At 38.7% G+C, this 18,279-nt stretch overlaps 1 protein-coding gene across 3 annotated transcripts in view; it reads left to right on the forward strand.

Moving 5' to 3' along the window:
• The window catches only part of LOC145993783 (guanine nucleotide exchange factor for Rab-3A-like), a 161,752-nt gene that overhangs the window by 68,511 nt on the left and 74,962 nt on the right, over positions 1-18,279 (forward strand). The window contains exon 1 of one of the 3 annotated variants that reach the window (XM_083129582.1): positions 3,669-3,940. The exons of the other annotated variants lie outside the window; for them this stretch is intronic. The gene's annotated coding sequence lies outside the window, so the exon portion shown is untranslated. Of the gene's footprint in view, positions 1-3,668; positions 3,941-18,279 lie in introns of those variants that run through there. 3 annotated transcript variants of the gene reach the window in all.

Below are 18,279 nucleotides of genomic sequence, written 5' to 3' on the forward strand. Positions count from 1 at the left end.
TAGCCTATCTGTGCCTGAAATGGACTTAAAACTTAAACTTATCTACTTGAAACTGCAAAGCCAATGCTGTGCCATTAATGTATTGTTTTAATATAGTTATTTTATGCCCCTTTCTACTTTTAAGTTAATCTCGACGATGAAAATGATGATGAGGAAGAAAAAACACAATCTATATATAACTACCCAGAATCCGAATCTAGGTCCACTATCTTCGTAGTGTGATACGGTAAGTTAGTTTTGTACAGAATACCTCCACTTGTAATCGAACTCGAGACCCTTTGATTACAAGACAGAAGTGTGATAACAAGACAGCAGTGGACGCCAAACTTCAAATGATGCAATACACATATTATGGTTCAATGTAAACATTCAAGAAGATTCGTCAGTCAACATTATATCTTTTTACGCTGTCGATCTCCGTGGCGTAGTGGTTAGGACAGCGCGCTACGACGCCAAGAGTCCCGGCTTCGAACTCAGGCCTGGGCATGGATAATTTTTGTGAGTGTCCATTCATCATATTTCATCATATCATCACTCACCCTCATCGTCGCGATTAGTCAAAAGTGTCAGAGAAGTGAAGGAAAATAACCTAATTGAATAAACCTTTTTACTCCATGTGGAGGCCGTTTTTGGGAAGTCGTTTGATATTTTACCATCTTTTCATATATCCGACAGTGTTTCTTACTAATGTTGGGTCAAAGGGGACAGGGATTAACCCCCAGCAGTCCCTCTCCTGGATACGCCACTTCCTATGCTGCGTCTATGCATGAGATGGCCTCTAATACGAAATTCCCTAATGTCAAGTCCACTGTAGTTTTAATGGAAAATTAATTGAATAACCAGATTCAGCGTAGAAGAAAGTGTTTTGCCTTTTTCCTTGTAGGACAGCAGCCTTTGAGCATGACGCACGTGTTGCTTGTGTGATTGTCTAGACCAGTTAATCTCCAATCGAAGCAAAGTCTTCCAATTCTAATAAGACCACGAGGGCATTCGCTTGGCTTGCATCGTATCATGGGTTAACTAGAAGCTTACTGACGCAGAATGTCAAGTGAAACGAGACTCGCTTTGAGAAAATGTTGCGTGGGATTGAGGATTCAACAAGGTTCACCAATCAACATCGTATCAAAGTTGTTTTTTTTTATGTAACAATTGGAGCATTTGTCCACTGACCTTTTCGTTGAACGCAATTTACTAGAGATTGCGTCATATTTTCACGAGATATATTGGTTATTCTTCAGCACACTGATAAAATACTGCATGAACCTTTTTCGACCCTTAGAAGCGATAAAGAAAGAAATAAACGGTTGAATAGTCTGTGTTTGGTTGTGCCTGAACTTCGTTGATTCGATGTAACTGAATACTATGTCAAGATGGACCTGAACGTAATACATTCTGTACAATGATTTATTTATGAGTTTTGATGAACTCAGTGTTTTCATTTGAACTTGGGAAATAGATAAAACGATATTTTAAATGTAAAGCAAATATGTATATTCTAGAAAGAACTCTGGACAAAAACCGCCTGAACAACTGCAAGGTCCAAAATAAAAGATTGATTGAATCGCTGCGATTGTGTGCTTCGTTTGTGATCTTTTTTTATTTAAAAACTTCAAGACAATATTTCCTTATTTTTTATCATGCTTGTGATCTTCAGGCGTTGATATCTTTCCATCTGTATCGACACATTGTTGATTCATTGACTGATTCGCATTTCTGCCACTTGTGGCTAATCCCGAAGATGATGATGAGTGATGATATGATGAAGGGATACTCATAAATAAACCCATGCCCAGGCCTGGATTCGAACTCGAGACCCCTGGCGTCGTAGCGCGCTGTGATAACCAGCCACAGAGGCTGAATTGACACATTCTCCCCCACATCGCTTTGATTTCTTCTTTTATCGCTTCCAAGAACACAGCAGGCCTCCCCGATGGCGCAGTGGTAGCGTCGTTGCCTGGTCCCGGGTTCGATACCCGGTGGAGGCACAAGTGGTTCGGATCCCACTTTAAACTGTAGGTCCAGTCCCGATTAGCCTTACTGTGCATAAAGTGGACTTAAAACACCAAATCAAACAAAAACAAACAAACCAAGAACACAGCCTTTGTGGAACTGTCAGTGACATCACGCTGGCAAAGCGCAGCCTGCCAAGTTGTGATGTAAAGAATGATGATTAAATTTCCTGTGTTAAATATTAATGTAAATTATATGTATACTATTATCTAGAATAATCTGGTGATATTTCCCAATGCATGGCACAAAGTACTAATCGTTTATTAAAGAAACGACAAAATACGAAAGTAATACATCGCTGCGTAGAATAAGAAGACAAACAACACACAGCTTTCCAAGAAAATTTTGTGTGACGTCTTCCGACCAAAAATTTTCCCTCTGTACGTTTCACTGTACTTTAAACAAAGATAGTGATGTTGTGAATGTAAGACTCCACATATTCTCAGTCAGAACTTAGCTCAAGGACTGTACCTCTAGTGACGTCACTGTTGTGACCCAACCCCCGCGGGAGCGTAAAAATATGCTTTCATATATATGAGAACAAACATGGAAAAGATGGAATATTAACAAAAGTGCTCGAAAAGTCTTTAGATACGTCCATGCATATGTGTATTTGAAAAGATTAATTCTTCGCAGAAAATATCTCGATAATTATTAAAAACACTGTAATAGTATGGAAATTCTTTCGTTTTTCAATTTTACTAGAATGCATTGTTTAAATGGCGGTTAGGAACGGGATTCAAACCCACGTGCTCATTAGACTTCCGTTCTACTCTACAGAAGAAGCTTTCGCTTGATTCTCGAGATGTTATCAAGTTGTGGGCGTGTAAGGGTTGATTCTTTCTGAAGACACCTAAATATCAACCTTCCTTCCACGTAGTACACCCTGGACTGCATTTTGCAGACTAACGAGGCCCTGGTGTCTGGCTCACAGCCAGTACAATCCTCTGTGAGGACTGTGTTGTGTCGTCCATACATGTTTGCGACTTTCCCTTCATCAAAATTAGCCAGAAGTGGCAGAAAGCGACGTAAAATAAATAGCCAATCAAGCAAGGGGCAGTGGGGTTGGTGACAGTCCTCTTTTCATTGAACTTAAAAAAAGGAAACGAAGGATGCAGAAAAAGGTGATAAAACATAGGACTGGCTGTCAAAGAAAAGAAAAAGTTGTGTTACGCAATTACCGAACACACCACTGGCTAGGAGGAATGCTTTTAAAAGTGTCAGTGAAGACCAAAAAGCAGGTTGCAACCGAGATCAAATCACCCTAATTATAGTCAGTGCATCATTTGGTGTAGTCACCCTCCCGCAGGCTTCCTGTAAACGCACACTTTCCAACAGACAGAAAACATTGACTCGTTTCGTTTCAAAATCAGATTACTTCAACGTTTCATCAAATGCGGAAATCTAAACAGCACGTAAATAGAACCATCATTCAACAACAATGCAACATTATCACGTAAATTCCTAGGAATTTACAGCTCAATTTCTTGATAAGACAACAACTGAGTCACTCTGCTCTGTGACACACACTCGCTAACAGGTTTCTAGAATTTTATCGCAAAATCTGTCCGCTCTTCGGTATTTTCCAGCGCTAAATGGTGACCATTCTCAAAGTCAACTCGAAAGAGGAAACAACGTGTGTTTTTGTAGTGCCAGCTGGGTTTATAAGCTTTGACGTAACCCTTGATGAAATTTCAAGGTCAGCAAGCAGCAAACCTTCAGCAGCAAACTCATATGCCGGGCTAAGGCCAGTTCGTATGCTGCTGCCTCGATATGAATATGCAGTGTTTCTGGTGCTCAGTGATTGTGCTTCAGTGATACATCACTTGTGCAGTGATTTTTAATATTAATTCACCGTGTGATCATCATGTGTCTTCAGTGATTCATATACAATAAACAAGCAACGTTGCTGCACTGAGACAATTTGAAGGTAAAATATCCTTTTATTATTATTGCTTTAATTGCCTTGAAGCTGATTTCAGTTACTGCTAGGAAATCCTTGCACTGTTGCCACAACGGATTAGTTCAAAATACCTAATCGTACCTAAAATATCACTAGATTGATCATACGTAGTTTCAACGGCTTGTTTGCTTGTATTGCTCCTGGGTTCTAATGAAAAGGGCCATTCCACCACGGTATAAGTTGTGTCGGTGATATTTATGAGGGATATGAGGCTTCTATCTTTAGGTTGTAGGATTTTTTAGATCCTGGAAGCGTAGCATATGTAAAATTCCTGTGCTTCGAGAGAAGTTCATGCAACCTTTCCCTCCACTAGCAAATTTGCAAACACTACAAAGCTGGTGACCCTCCGTACATCCACGAGAAAGTGAAACATTTTGCATGGTAGGCTATATGAAGACTGTATTTATTCCATACACTGTGGTATTTGTAGGGAAATAATGTGAGAGTTTCAACTTTCAGTAGGCAGAGGATAGTAAAATTTAAATGCCGTATTTCACCGCATAATCGTCAAAGATTTTATGCCATCTTTTCTTTTGCAAAAGTATGAGGTGCGATCATTATGTGAATCTTTTCTTAAAAAAAAGAAAAAAAATGTTCCGGTTATTACCGGTTCTTAAAAATCATTACTAAACTGTCTTTAGTGCAAGATTAGGATGCACGAAATACTCGGGATTAAACGTTAAAATTTCATAGTCCAAACCGACGTCATTTGTTTATGACAATTTAGCGAACGTTTTTCCTGTCTGATAACAAGAGTTGAGTTGGTGTTTTTAAGTCCACTTTATGCACAGTAAGGCTAATCAAGACTGGACCTACACCTCCACCGGGTATTGACCCCGGGATCCCTTGATTAAAAGGCGACGATACCACCACTGCGTCATCGTCTGATAAAAGGAAGTTAATACATTAGTTGTTATTGATATGTGCATTACAGTTGAAGTATCACACTTGAAAACAATTACTACAGTGTTGCGAAGTACGGACTTCTTATTATCGAATTTAAACAACTTCGATTTAATATTTCTGAATATCTCACTCTACAGTATATATGAAAGGCACGTAGCCCGGGAGGCGAGGAGTTCAATCCCCCGAAATCCTACGAATGTTTTCTTAACGCTTTTTACGATTGTTACGTAGCTGCAGCGCAGTTCCTGATAAGGGGCAACGGGCCTGGTCGAGCATCTGTTAATGCATTAGTCGCCAAACGATATCTCAAGATACTGTAGTTTCGATTCATCGGTGTCGTTATCTTGGGAGTTATTAGATGTGGACATATACCACAAAATATTTTTCCAAATCTTTCAATTGACGTGTAGCCCTTTTTCCAGCGTTAAGGACGTCCTTATTTATAACCCTCCTCCCTCTTGTAATTCAACGATGTATGTATCTTCCCTTTATAGACGAGGAAGTTGCCAGGAATCAAGAGAGACTCGACCAGCAAGGTTCCTTCCAAAAAGAAAAAAAAGACAGGCAGACCTGAGGCGACACACACACTGTAATGGCAGACAGTGCCACACAATGTTCTAAGTGTACACTTCATCAATATAATACAAAGAGTGTTCATACTTCTTCACCTCATGTAGAAAACTACTTTGAAGCTGTCACAGACGCTACTAAAAATTATGCGTATTGCATTTTTCTTCGATACATATATGTAACTTTGCTAATACTTCCAGTATTAGAAAACTTATAGTTTCCATGTCATTAATTATATTGGGAAACTGCCATCTAGCGGTAAAGTATGTAACCATGTGGACTGTGATTCCTGGAGTGTAATTTCTACGGTCGCTTTGTAAGAAATGTAATGTATCAGAAGAATGTGTATTCTGTAATTTATTACTGATGCATTAATTATATAAACCATTACGATATTATTTTTCGTTATATACATTTAGATTTTTATATTCAAATTTTGCAAATTATATATCAAAAAAATATCTGAGTTTTTAATTTTTCTTTGAAAATTTACGAAATATTGCCATGCTACAGTTTATTTTTAACATAATGAATGCTGATACAGTTATTCTGAAGATGTGAATAAAATAAAATTATTGTACATGAAGAATATAAGACCATTCATTATGTCTGTGGACTAGGTATTAACTATACATTTGTTTTATATTCCTCAAATGATTTCAAATATTACAGTGATTTGATGAAATGTTGATGAAATTATTCAATTAATTCAAAATGTTTACTAAAACAATGGAACGGGGTTGGACCCATTAACCCCTCCCCTTATACACAGCCATGATTTCATACGAACGTTTTGTGTTTTTTTTTAGCTCCTGGATGCGATATATGGAAGTAATGAGCTGTTAACAAACCCAAAACATAGCAATATATTTACGAATTTGGTGCAAAAGTTTATAAAAGAGGAAAATATTAACCATTTTATGGTTTTTGATTTCGGTTCTGCAAAAACAGTTGAATTTGTTGAAGAAGAAGAACATGACTTAATACCGTGTTGCAGAAAAATGCAATACCAATTCGCAAGAAATAATAATAATAATAAATCCCATACAGCCCAATCAACAGTTGGCGGTCGGAAAATATATTTGTGTGACGAATCGGTCATTTCGTGTGTAGTTTCTTGATTAATATTTATTATAGTAATTGTTCATTAAAATAATAAGGTAACATACAGTAATTTTGTTATGAATACAATTTGAATATGAATTTCGATTTTCAGTTTCACTCGAAATTCAGCAAAAGTTGGAGAGGATAAATTCCTAAATATACGAGGAAAGACGCAAATTATTACATGACCTTGATCAAGGTTCCTGTTGTACAACAAGCATACACTTATACGTGCAAATTGCATCCATAAGTCAGCAATATACTTGTGTAAAGAATAAAAGGCATTCCGGTGAGGAAGTCTATTAACAATTTGCATATCGTAGTAAATATTCTTCACTTTTTCTCACGTGCCAAAATGAGAAACTATTAAAAAAAAAAGTGTTACTTCTGTAGAACGTTGTATTTTTGTAAACTGTGTAACGTAAAGGGAAAATGTTACAATGGTGTGGTTGTCTTAATGTTGAACGTGATCACAAAGAAACCTTCTCAGTAACAAAAGGTTCTTTTCCATGACCTGCTTCTTAAATCCTCCATATTGTAACGTTTTGCAGTCTATTTCACCTTGATGAATGCACGAGATTCCCAGATACCGGAAATGAAAGACATCTTGAAGTAATTCTAGGAAGTTCACAGGATTCTCGGTGAAGAGGACGATTATTTCATGACAAAGACAACAAAATTTAATTTTCAGTGTGACTTATAAGTCCTTCCCTCCGTAATTTTGCCTATTCTCCATCCACTGCATCGAATTTAATGTAAACAAACCTATGTGACGTTTGAGTAATAGTACTTTTCCTGTGTGTTTGTTATGGCGCTACGAATATATTGACCATAACAGTACAGCTCATGATATAATATACAGCTGTACAGGCCATAATATAAGACAGCCGCATGTAAACTTTAAACACCTGTATTATTAAAAATAACTATTGATTTATGGATGTTATTCACTAATGGCACATTGAATAATAATTAGATTATTATTTTCTTCAAACATTTTCGGATTAATATTTCTATCTCACTGTACATATCGACGTGCACTAATTGTATTAACAATTGGAATATTATTTTTCATTGTCCACATTAAAATTTTTATTTTCAAAATTTGCACAGTAGCGGCGATTGGGTGCCAAAACTTGGGAGGGGAGGGGCAAGGACACTTTACTTTCTCTTGATAGACGAGGCTTAGCATTAAGAGACCATAGCGCGGGGGCAAAAAGTGAGGGTAACCGCCCCACGACCTCTAGCTAATCGCCGCCACTGTCTTTGTGTTATTATTATTTTGAACATTTATACGAGTTCTTGCCATTTTGCAGTTTACTTTTAATATATGAATGCTGATACAGTTATTCTAAAGATATGAATACATTACAGTGGCGTGGCGTGACTTTTTCAAAAGTGTTACCGGTCGCGGTCATCAGACGTTATCATCTCCACCCTACCACCCCCCCAAAAAAACATGCCTTTGATGTGGATTTTTGTTCATTTCGTTGTTTTTTTTTGCAATCCGATCAGTGATTTATTTAGCCACAATCACTCCTAGAAAGAACAACCACTCATGAGAGAGTTACCGCGAAAATCCAGTGAATTGTGGTCGAGCCTTGTCAACCATCTCTGTTTCTTTGCAAAGAGGTTGAAAGGGGAAGAAAAACCACACATTCGGGTCAGTTTGACGTTTCTGCGGTAAGCAGACGACAGAATTACCCTCCTCCAGCGGTGGAAGGGAAGTCCAGATGTACTTCTACTGTTGCCAACTTAGTTTTTTGGAGCAAGGTCTGTCCAAATCACGAATCGCATCAAGTACTTATATTTTCGTCTATTACGAAAACGGGTTCAGTTGTAGTTAAATCCAGCTTCGGCTTTGCAGTGTAGTTCTTGTTGCTTCAGAGAAATAGTATCCCCGTTTTAGACGGGATCTAGCTCTTTTCTGGAAATCCAATGTGACAACACTTGCTGATCCTGTAGGCCGCAGCGGCAACAGGGCCCCTAAACAGGCATATGAATAACCCCGTAGCACACTTGCCTCAAGTCTTTCCCCGCTGTTCCCTTGCATTGGCGCCCTTTCCTCCTGTTGCCTCTTGAGGGTAGCAGAACGGCCTGTCTCTTCGCTTTTATCGGATGCAGAAAAAATGTCCTCTGCAATATGCACTCAGCTCGGTTAACTTATTTAACAATGTTGTTATTTTATTAAGAAAAACTTTAATGTAAGACCATTGTTTATGTCTGTGGACCAGATATGAACTACAAATTATATTTTCAAAATGATTGAAACAATTATAGTGATTTGATGAAGTGTTGATGCGATTATTCAATTAATGTAAAATGTTTATTGAATCAATATGGAGGGCTTGGAACTGATGTGAACACCAATATACTTTATAATGCAAGCTTTACAATACATTAAAAGCATAGAAATTTACGTAATTATTATGTAAATGTACAGAAATTGTTTCCGAGCATTTTACCGCATGGATAATTCAATACCTATTTCTGAAGATACCAACCTTATCTCAAAACCATCGCTTATTAGTATGCAACTATCCACCCGAGCGTCATAACATTTACCGCACGAATTCCGCCAACGCGATTAAGTACCTAATGGCACTTCGTTAGGTAACGCACGTAAAAACATTCGTATCGTGGATGTGATCAATTACAGTTATGACGTACGAAAGCAGCATTACGTATTCAGAGATTAGTGCGCCAAACCTACATCGATAGATTAAATACGTTAGTCATGATATCCTTAAATTCATTCTACAGTGTTAAAAACTTGTCTACAAAGTTGTGACGTAATGATAACTAAGTTCCGTTTCCTTCGCGGTAGTGGTGCAGTGGCATGCATTTTTTGGTTGACATACATTCTTCATTTAATACAATTATGGTCAGAACTTTTTTGTCACGATGATTTATTCAGGTTCATTATTGCTGCTCCTCCTGCGTTCATTGTTATTTTTCTATAACTGTGACTCAGAAATCCTGAAATTCTGCAGACTGAATAGTTAAGGCTATGCTAGAAGCAGCTTTGTGTTAACTTTTCGATAACAGATGGCAGAACTGTTGCTTTGGCAAGGAAATGCCACGTTGCCACATCTACGTGTGGCACACAAATATTCGACTTTATGAGAATGCGTAAGATTTTTGGATTGGATTGATTTGGTGTTTTAAGTCCACTTTATGCACAGTAAGGCTAATCCGGACTGAACCTACAGTTTTAAAGTGGGATCCGAACCACTATGTGCCTCCACCGGAAACCCGGGACTCCTGATTACAAGGCGACGACGCTAACGCAAGATTTTTAACACAATTTTTCTTAATTCTTCCTTGGCCATTACTTTTTTATGTATATCAAGAGGGTGGTCAAATTAAAACAAGAAGTACTTGCGTTATCAATTGAACAAGAAAAAATGCGAATGTCTAAGTGAGAGAAATGCTTTGGTATGCAAGTAGCAAAGTTTGATTCACACCAGAACTTCAAACTTGGATATATATAAGATTTTAAGCACAATTCTTAACAATATCACTTGAAATTGCAAATTAAGCTTTGAAATTATAATAATAAATAATTAGTGATCAAGACGTGACATGTGATGCTACTATTAGATTATGTTATACTGCGTACAAAAAAAAAATCGAATTTAGCATCCATTTCAAGAAGCTGGAGAGGAGAGCCTTCCCGATGGCGCACTGGTAAAGTCGTCGCCTTGTAATCAAGAGGGCCAGGGTTCGATACCCGGCAAAAGGACCTGGTGGTTAGGATACCACTTTAAACTGTAGGTCCAGTCCTGGTTAGCCTATCTGTACATAAAGTTTACTTCAAAGTTCAAAGTCAAGAAGCTGGCAAAATAAAAGTTTAGCTCACAAATTTGAGTAAATCAATTTAACAACCTGGATAGCATTTGTTCTTTAAACAATCTAAATCAATTCGTATGACGGTTAAGTACCGATTTGGAGTATGGCAAATTAATCATTCACAGATATACATACAGAATGGAAGGATGAACAATTTTTACGAACGAATAACGTGAAAGAAATATGAACCTTAGGATGCAAAATAAAATTGAAAGTTTTGATGTACGTTTAGCGTCCATGTATCTTTCAACCCAAGTGTACAGTGGGATCCACTAGTATGCCTCTGCAAATTGTCCATGACTATTTTCATTAATTTTTCTCTTACATCCTGTGTGTTTTTAAGCAATGGATTTTATGTATGCTGGTGCAGAAGTTGTCAACAGCTTGTTTTGAGTTTACTTTTAATTCTTGAAGCTCTTATTGGGTCAAATAAAGTGCACGAACATGGTGATGGACAATTTGCACAGTAATACTCATAGATCCCACTACAACGCTTATTGTTTCAGCTTCCTCATCCTCTACCTTGTTTATTCATTAAAGAGGAAAGAATAAGCTGCTTACGTAATTGTAACAGCTGCACGAAACGTGACTCATAGATCCAATCTTTAGTTTCAAAGGAAGTTGCTTTGTCAGCCACCATTGATTCTGCCCTATGCCCTTTGGACTACCGACCTCCGTGGTGCAGTGGTTAGCACAGCGCGATACAACGCCACGGGTCCCAGGTTCGAATCCTGGTCTGGGCATGGGCGTTCTTTGTGAGTGTCCCTTCAACAATTTCATCACTCATCCTCATCGCCTATTATCCAAAAGTGGCAGAAAAGCGACGTTAATAACAAGTATCAAACCAACCCAACGAAATCGGTGCCTTTTCCCGTAATTCCAAGCTGATGGGCAGCAGTTCGTGCGGTTATCTTCAACAACACCCACTGAATGCACGAAGAATCCTCCCACTTGTAACATGAACCCTTCAAGTGACGTGACGACCTTTTATGGGCTGTGTAGATGATGGAAAACAATGCACTGGAATGCGTAATTGAGAATAAATCTGTTGTGTTCTGATGCGAGAATTCCGTGCTGACCAACGATTAGAAAGTGCTTTCTCCAATTTCACCTAAACTTAACTTTACACAAAACTTTACACAATGGCTTTGTGTAAAAACAGTGATTTCATTTTCATAACATACAAAGCAGTGGCGTGCCCAAGGGGGGGGTTGGTGGGGGTTATAACCCCCCTTGAGCCTAGTATTCTTAAAAAAAGAAAGTCAAATGTAGGAAAAGATGGTAAAATGAGGGATGACTACGAAAAATAGTGTACGTAACCCCTCCCTTTCGAAAATCCTGGCCACGCCACTGATACAAAGTTCACAAAGTAAAAGACAAAATACTTCAGTAAATGTCCATGGCATTGGATGCTACTTCACATTATACATTTATGTTTGAGATTTCTATTATTTCACGTGTACGAGGGTCACTATTTATATTTTGAGCCTAACAATGAAAAAACAGGAATTTGGCATTGAAAACTGCTTTATTGTTTTTCGAAGTATTCTCCTTTATGGTCAATACACTTTTGCATTCGTTCGAACCATTTGTCAAAGCAGTTTTTCCAATCTTCTTGAGACACCTCCATAATATGGTTTTTGAACGCATCAACGGCTTCTTCCGCCGACGAAAATCGTTGTCCACGCAATTTATTCTTGACATTCGGGAACAAGAAGAAGTCATTGGGTGCCAAATCAGGACTGTACGGCGAATGACCCATCAATTCGATTTTTTGACTGTTCACAAAGTCTGTTGTTAGACGAGATGTGTGACAGCTGGCATTGTCTTGATGAAGAATGATCCGACGGCGTTTGTTTGTTTTCCCTATTTGACCGAAGACCTCTGGCAAACAAATTGTTGTGTACATTCAGAGTTGACCGTTCTACGTTCCTCTAAAGGCACAGTTGCCACATCACCAATTTTCCCGAAAAAACAGGCGACCATTTGTTTCGATGTGCTTCGAGCGCGAACAACTTTTTGTTGGATTGGGTTCATCTTGAAACACCCATACAGTCGACTGCTGTTTACGTTCCGGCTCATATGCATATATCCATGATTCGTCACCTGTTACAATCTTATATACGTCTTTTGAAGCACCACGATTGTATTTATTGAGCATTTGTTTGCACCAATTGACGCGAGCGTCTTTTTGAGTTTTTGTCAAATTGTGTTGGATCCAACGAAAATATACCTTTCTCACAGCTAAATAATCATGTAATATTTTATATATGCTGGTGGAACTAATGCCCATGGTTGCCTCAATCTCACAGTATGTCACATGACGATCTTGCAGTATTAGGTTTTGCACAGCATCAATGTTTTCTTGAACAACAACTGATTTTGGACGACCTTCGCGAATCTCGTCGGTGAGCGAATGGCGGCCACAATTAAATTCGTTATACCAGCGTTTCACAGTGGCAAAGGATGGGGCTTCATCGCCAAATGTGGAAGTAAGTTGATCGATGCACTCTTGTCTTGATAATCCACGTCGAAAATCGTACAACATCATCGCACGAAAATGTTCACGAGTTTATTCCATTTTATTGTCGTCGCGCAATCTCCAAGGCAACATAAACAACACAAATGAAGCTATTGACAGAACATTCGAAGTACGTTATGGTCAATAATGCCAGACGATTACGCGCAAACGTCAAATCGCGCCTAACTTCAATCAGTGTTGCCAAGGCTCAAAATATAAATAGTGACCCTCGTAATTCTTGCACTATATATTTTTTAGTTATCTAATTCTCTAGGTTAAACGCGACGATGAGGATGAATCGTTAATTGGTGATTTACATGAAGAAATAAACACAGCCGATTGATTGAATTTTGAAATTTTGGGTACGTGAGCACTTAGGCTATTTTGAACCCGTCACATTAAACGGGGTCAGGCTCCTTCCCATAACTACAATGTTGGATGACTAAAATAATATATTATAAAATAAAATATTAATTGAAGGGCTCTGGTGTAAAACATGGTAAGTAACATTTTGGTCATTTCTGAGTTCATTAAAAAAAGGTTATTAGAAGCTATACTGTAGATGAATTGTTTTCGTGTTGTATTTACCAATTTCATGGCAATTTCATTCGAAAATTGAAGGATGGCACATTTTACTTTGTAACTAAAAAATTACCAAAATATTCGTTACCATGTTTTACACCCGATACCTTCAATTAAGAACAAAACATTCATGGACGACCACAAGATTTTTTCCTTAAAATATTCTTACCTGGGTTAAAACGTTGAGGTTGTAAAGGGACACTCAGCCCAAATAAGGACAAAACACAGGACAACACAGTCCTACGAGGATTATACTGGCCGTAGGTCCAGACACCAGAGCCTCGTTAGTCTGCAAAATGCAGTCCAGGGTGTACTACGTGGAAGTGAAGTTGAAAATTGGGTGTACTACGTGGAAGGGTCACCCCTTACACTCCTAGACACAGATTAGACCTACCATGAAACATAAGGGCCGTGTCATATTCCTGAACACAAGTGTACTTGTCGCGTAGTATCATCAGTAGAGCTAGGATTTTGATGAAAATGCATCTTTTTTTGGTAAGGCAGAAACATTGCATAAGTAGATATAAATGTGTTTTATATGTAAGTGAATTAATTAGGATGCCTTTGTTAGGGCATTTTTCATTTTTTGACCCTTTTTGGAGTAAAGGTCATGTTTTAAACTTTTTAAACCGTTTGTCATTTTTCGATCTTTTAAGTCATTTTATGCATTTTTCTACATTTTGGTGAAAGAGGGGGCATTTTACATGCAAATGTAACCCTTTGAAGAGGAGATGTTCCCGACTCTTGTCTCATTGCCTTCAGCGCAATTCTGAATGACTGTGTTTGAAGAAAACAAGAATTTCTGTGCAGTATTGTTGACACAAGCTGTTGTGTAACAATTCAGCTCAAACAATATTATTTCCACCTCTATCAGTAAATATATTGTCGCCAGACAGATTAGTGTTAAAAAACAAAGGGTACAAAGTTTTCTGCTCTGTATCGGACATTTTGTCATGGAAGCAATTTGCACTCTATGGAATTGAAAGTGACTTAACAGCAAGTGATATTGTTCATTTCAAGTACGCTCCTCTTGTGTCGGTGGAAGTCAAGAGAAATTTTTCCGTGTACAAGGCTCTCTTGTCCGAAAACCAACAATCATTCCACTTCATGATTGTTGGTTTTCAATCATGAAAATCATACGAAAAGTTTCGTATGATTTTCGTTGTGTACTGCAACTCGGTACTTAAAGTGTAAAATATGACAAAAAGTGAACTTTCTTACTTGTACTACCATACGCAATTAACATGGGATAGATACTCTAACGTTAATTTGTAATTTGAATCTCTCTTGGTAGTTTATAAAATTGTTTTACAAATCTTTCGGAATTTTTAGGTCATTTTTCTAAGTTGATAGGGTATTTTCTTGTGTTAGGTCATAAATGCATTTTTTAAAGGTCATTTTTTGGCAATTTTAAGGTCATCAAAATCCTAGCCCTAATCATCAGTCTCTCTGCGCAGAACCGTAGATAGAGAGGACAACGCCCGGGGCGAGAATTTAAATTAGCGCCCCTTTTAACTTACAGCCAGCGAAGCGAGCAAGAAAAAAATTAGGCTATTTCTTAAGTTGACAATAATATTAATTTTAATAGGGTGTCGATATGTTCACGGGGCGCTGTAATGTTCACTCCTTTCCAACGTTTCCACAATTTGACCGTTCAGCGCCCGGGGCTGCCGCCCTTCGCTTTACCCCTGGCTTCTACGCCTCTGACTTTGTCAGTCATTTTTAGCAATTTAGTTTAGTTAATTTTTATATTTTATCTTTAGATTTGACTCATTACTATTATGGAACCAGTCTGTCGGTATTCTATCAAACCACCTTTTCATTATTAACATATCATAAAAAAAAAAAAAAAAGTGTTCCCCTGTGCATAGCACCACGCCATAAAGGCGTATAGGGGGTGTGGGGGTAACGCCCCACACTTTCTTGATCCGGTCGTGAGTGGGGGTGATGTGATCAGCATCACGCCCCTGACCGCCTTTACCCCCCAGGGTTTCCCCCAGGTACCCATGTTATTCGACGCTGGGTAGGCGCCGGGGCCGCTTCCACCGTTAGAAAAGTTCCCGGATTTGAACCGGCCGGGGATCGAACCCGGGACCTTGAGCATGGTAGTCAGACGCGTTACCGACTGAGCCACCGCGTTATTCCTGTAGTTCGTAGAGTGGGGGTGCCTCCCCGATGGCGTAATGGTATCGTCGTCGCCTTGTAATCAAGGGGTCCTGGGTTCGATTCCCGGTGGAGGCATATAGTGGTTCAGATCCCACCTTAAACTGTAGGTTCAGTCCCGATTAGCCTTACTGTGCATAAAGTAGACTTAAAACACAAACTCAATCGTAGAGTGGGATGCATAAATAGAACAGTGAAATCCATGAGTATTACCGTGCAAATTGCCCATGACTACTATCTTCATTAATTTTTCTATTACATCCTGCGTTTTTAAGCGATAAGTTTTTATATATGCTGGTGCAGAAGTTTTAAGTTTAAGTTTTCTTTTAATTCTTGAAGCTTTTGTTGAGTCAAATAAAGTGTACGAACATGCCGATGGACAATTTGCACGGTAATAGCCTACTCATGGATCCGACTATATCGAGCAATTTGTCCATCACCATGTCGATTCTCTCTGTTTTACCCAATGAGAGCTTCAAGAATTGAAACAAAGCACTTTTTCTGCGCCAGCTACAATGAAAGTCAATTCCGTAAAAACACGTAAGATGCAAGAGATAATTTAATAAAAACAGTCGTGGACAATTTGCCGAGCAATACTTGTGCATTCCACTGTACACATGTTTCCCAATTTAATCCATAGAACTTTTATTAAAACGAGATGCTTTATTATAGCTTACAGTTTAGGAATATTAGTCAGACGTATTTTTCATTTCGGAAAAAGGTTAATTTGTTACATTATCAGAGTTCAAAAATGTTTACTAATTTAACCTTTTTTTACTTCACTCGTGAGGTTTAATTGTTCGTGGTGCATGAACAGAAACAGTAGATCAATTAACAAAATGTAACAAAGCATGTAAATAAGCCGTTAATGTTCGTTCGTAATTCAACTGTTTGAAACCTTGAGCTCAGCACGGAAACCGAGCTGTTAATGGTCCGGGCTTAAACTGCGTTCCCCACAATAGCCCAATATATCACCGGAAGTGCTTTAATCAGGCAACTGTTGGGAAGCAGAATTGCATTATCAAGTCAAGCACAGCGATGGCTCCAAGCTTCTTGTTGCGTGTGGGAGAAGTTATTCACTCTCTTCCTCATTCAATGGAGAGGATTTTCTGGCGGCTCGACTTTCGGGAAGACATTCTATAGAGTCGGCCTTGGAATGTTAAGCATCTCTTAAGTGTCCTCTAGTAGAATTCACACCGAAGCAACAGGCGACACGTGTAGCTTGAGGATTTCACCAATCGAACAGGGGCTTGTGCGGCCTGTCATGGCGCTACTGTGTGAAACGTTGCTGTTGATTGCAGTGGCGAAGCGTGACATTTTTACATAGTCATCGCAAGACTTGCCAAATTTCAGGGTCAATCTTTCAACCGTGGAGGGGAAGGGGTGGGGATTTCTACATTGATAATGATGATAACAGTGTTCGTACAGACGTGTGAAGTAGAGATGGCCAAATTCATTTTCTTCTACGTTGTATATGATCGTAAAATAAGACTCAACTTTCTTAAATTCTACCCGAAAAATGGAAAAAATATTAAACGTCTCTCTCCGAAATCCGGGTAGTAAAATTTCCGAATCGAGATTTTAAATTTTCCGGAATCCTGATGTTGTTGACCATATGTTAGGGAAAAGGTTCTGTCTAAGTAAGTATGTCTGTCACCTCGAGAACAAAAATCTTGATCAGTATTGTCATTCGTAAGCATAGTAAACACAAAACAACATTGAAGTACTTCGTGTTTTGTAAAGTAAGAACATTATTTTCAGAAAACGATATTTGAACCGCAGGATCAAAAGAAGGAAAAAATTGAAAAGGAGAAATACTGTGAACGAAATACAATGGATCCAGAACTGCTTCCCCCCCCCCCCCCAGCTCTTTCTAGCACTAACCGTGGGGAAATTTATGCTTTTGCTTACTTATGACGTCACTGAAAGCCTACCGCGTTTGTAAACAAGGGGGCTGAAAAAAGGCCTCTTATGACCAGAACTTCAAGAGCGGGGGAAAAGCGGTCGAAGGACCTTGGATTCGCAGACCTGCTACGATGAGTTGGCCCGCCTGACACCATTGCACTCAACAGGAAACGTAGCGGGACGGCTGGGCACGGGGGCTAGAACTGGGCTCTCCTTTCGATTCGCTAAACTTAGCGAATCGCTTTGCTTAGTACAGCGCTTTTGTCCAATGTCAGTCTCATTGCACCTTCGACAAAAATGATGTATAAAGTACGAAGTACGGTACTATTGAGGAAAGTCTAAACAGTCACAGATAGTTAAGTTCTCTGTTGTTATGATATCATTGATTACAACTCACTTGTACAGCGGCTGTACATTGGGATCCATGAGTATTACCGTGCAAATTGTCCATGACTATTTTCATTATTTTTTTCTGACACATCCCGTGTGTTTGTAAGCGATGAAATTTTTATGTATGCTGGTGTAGAAGTTCTCAACAGCTTGTTTTGAGTTTTCTTTTAATTCTTGAAGCTCTTATTGGGTCAAATAAAGTGCACCAATATGGTTATGGACAATTTGCGCGGTAATACTCATGGATCCCACTGTACAAGTCGCTCTTTAATACTACTTCTTTTTAACTGTCCCTGTCAGCATTATCTTGTCG

This window comes from Lepisma saccharinum, chromosome 10 (assembly GCF_977018435.1).
Source record: "Lepisma saccharinum chromosome 10, izLepSacc3.1, whole genome shotgun sequence".
Taxonomy (NCBI): domain Eukaryota; kingdom Metazoa; phylum Arthropoda; class Insecta; order Zygentoma; family Lepismatidae; genus Lepisma; species Lepisma saccharinum.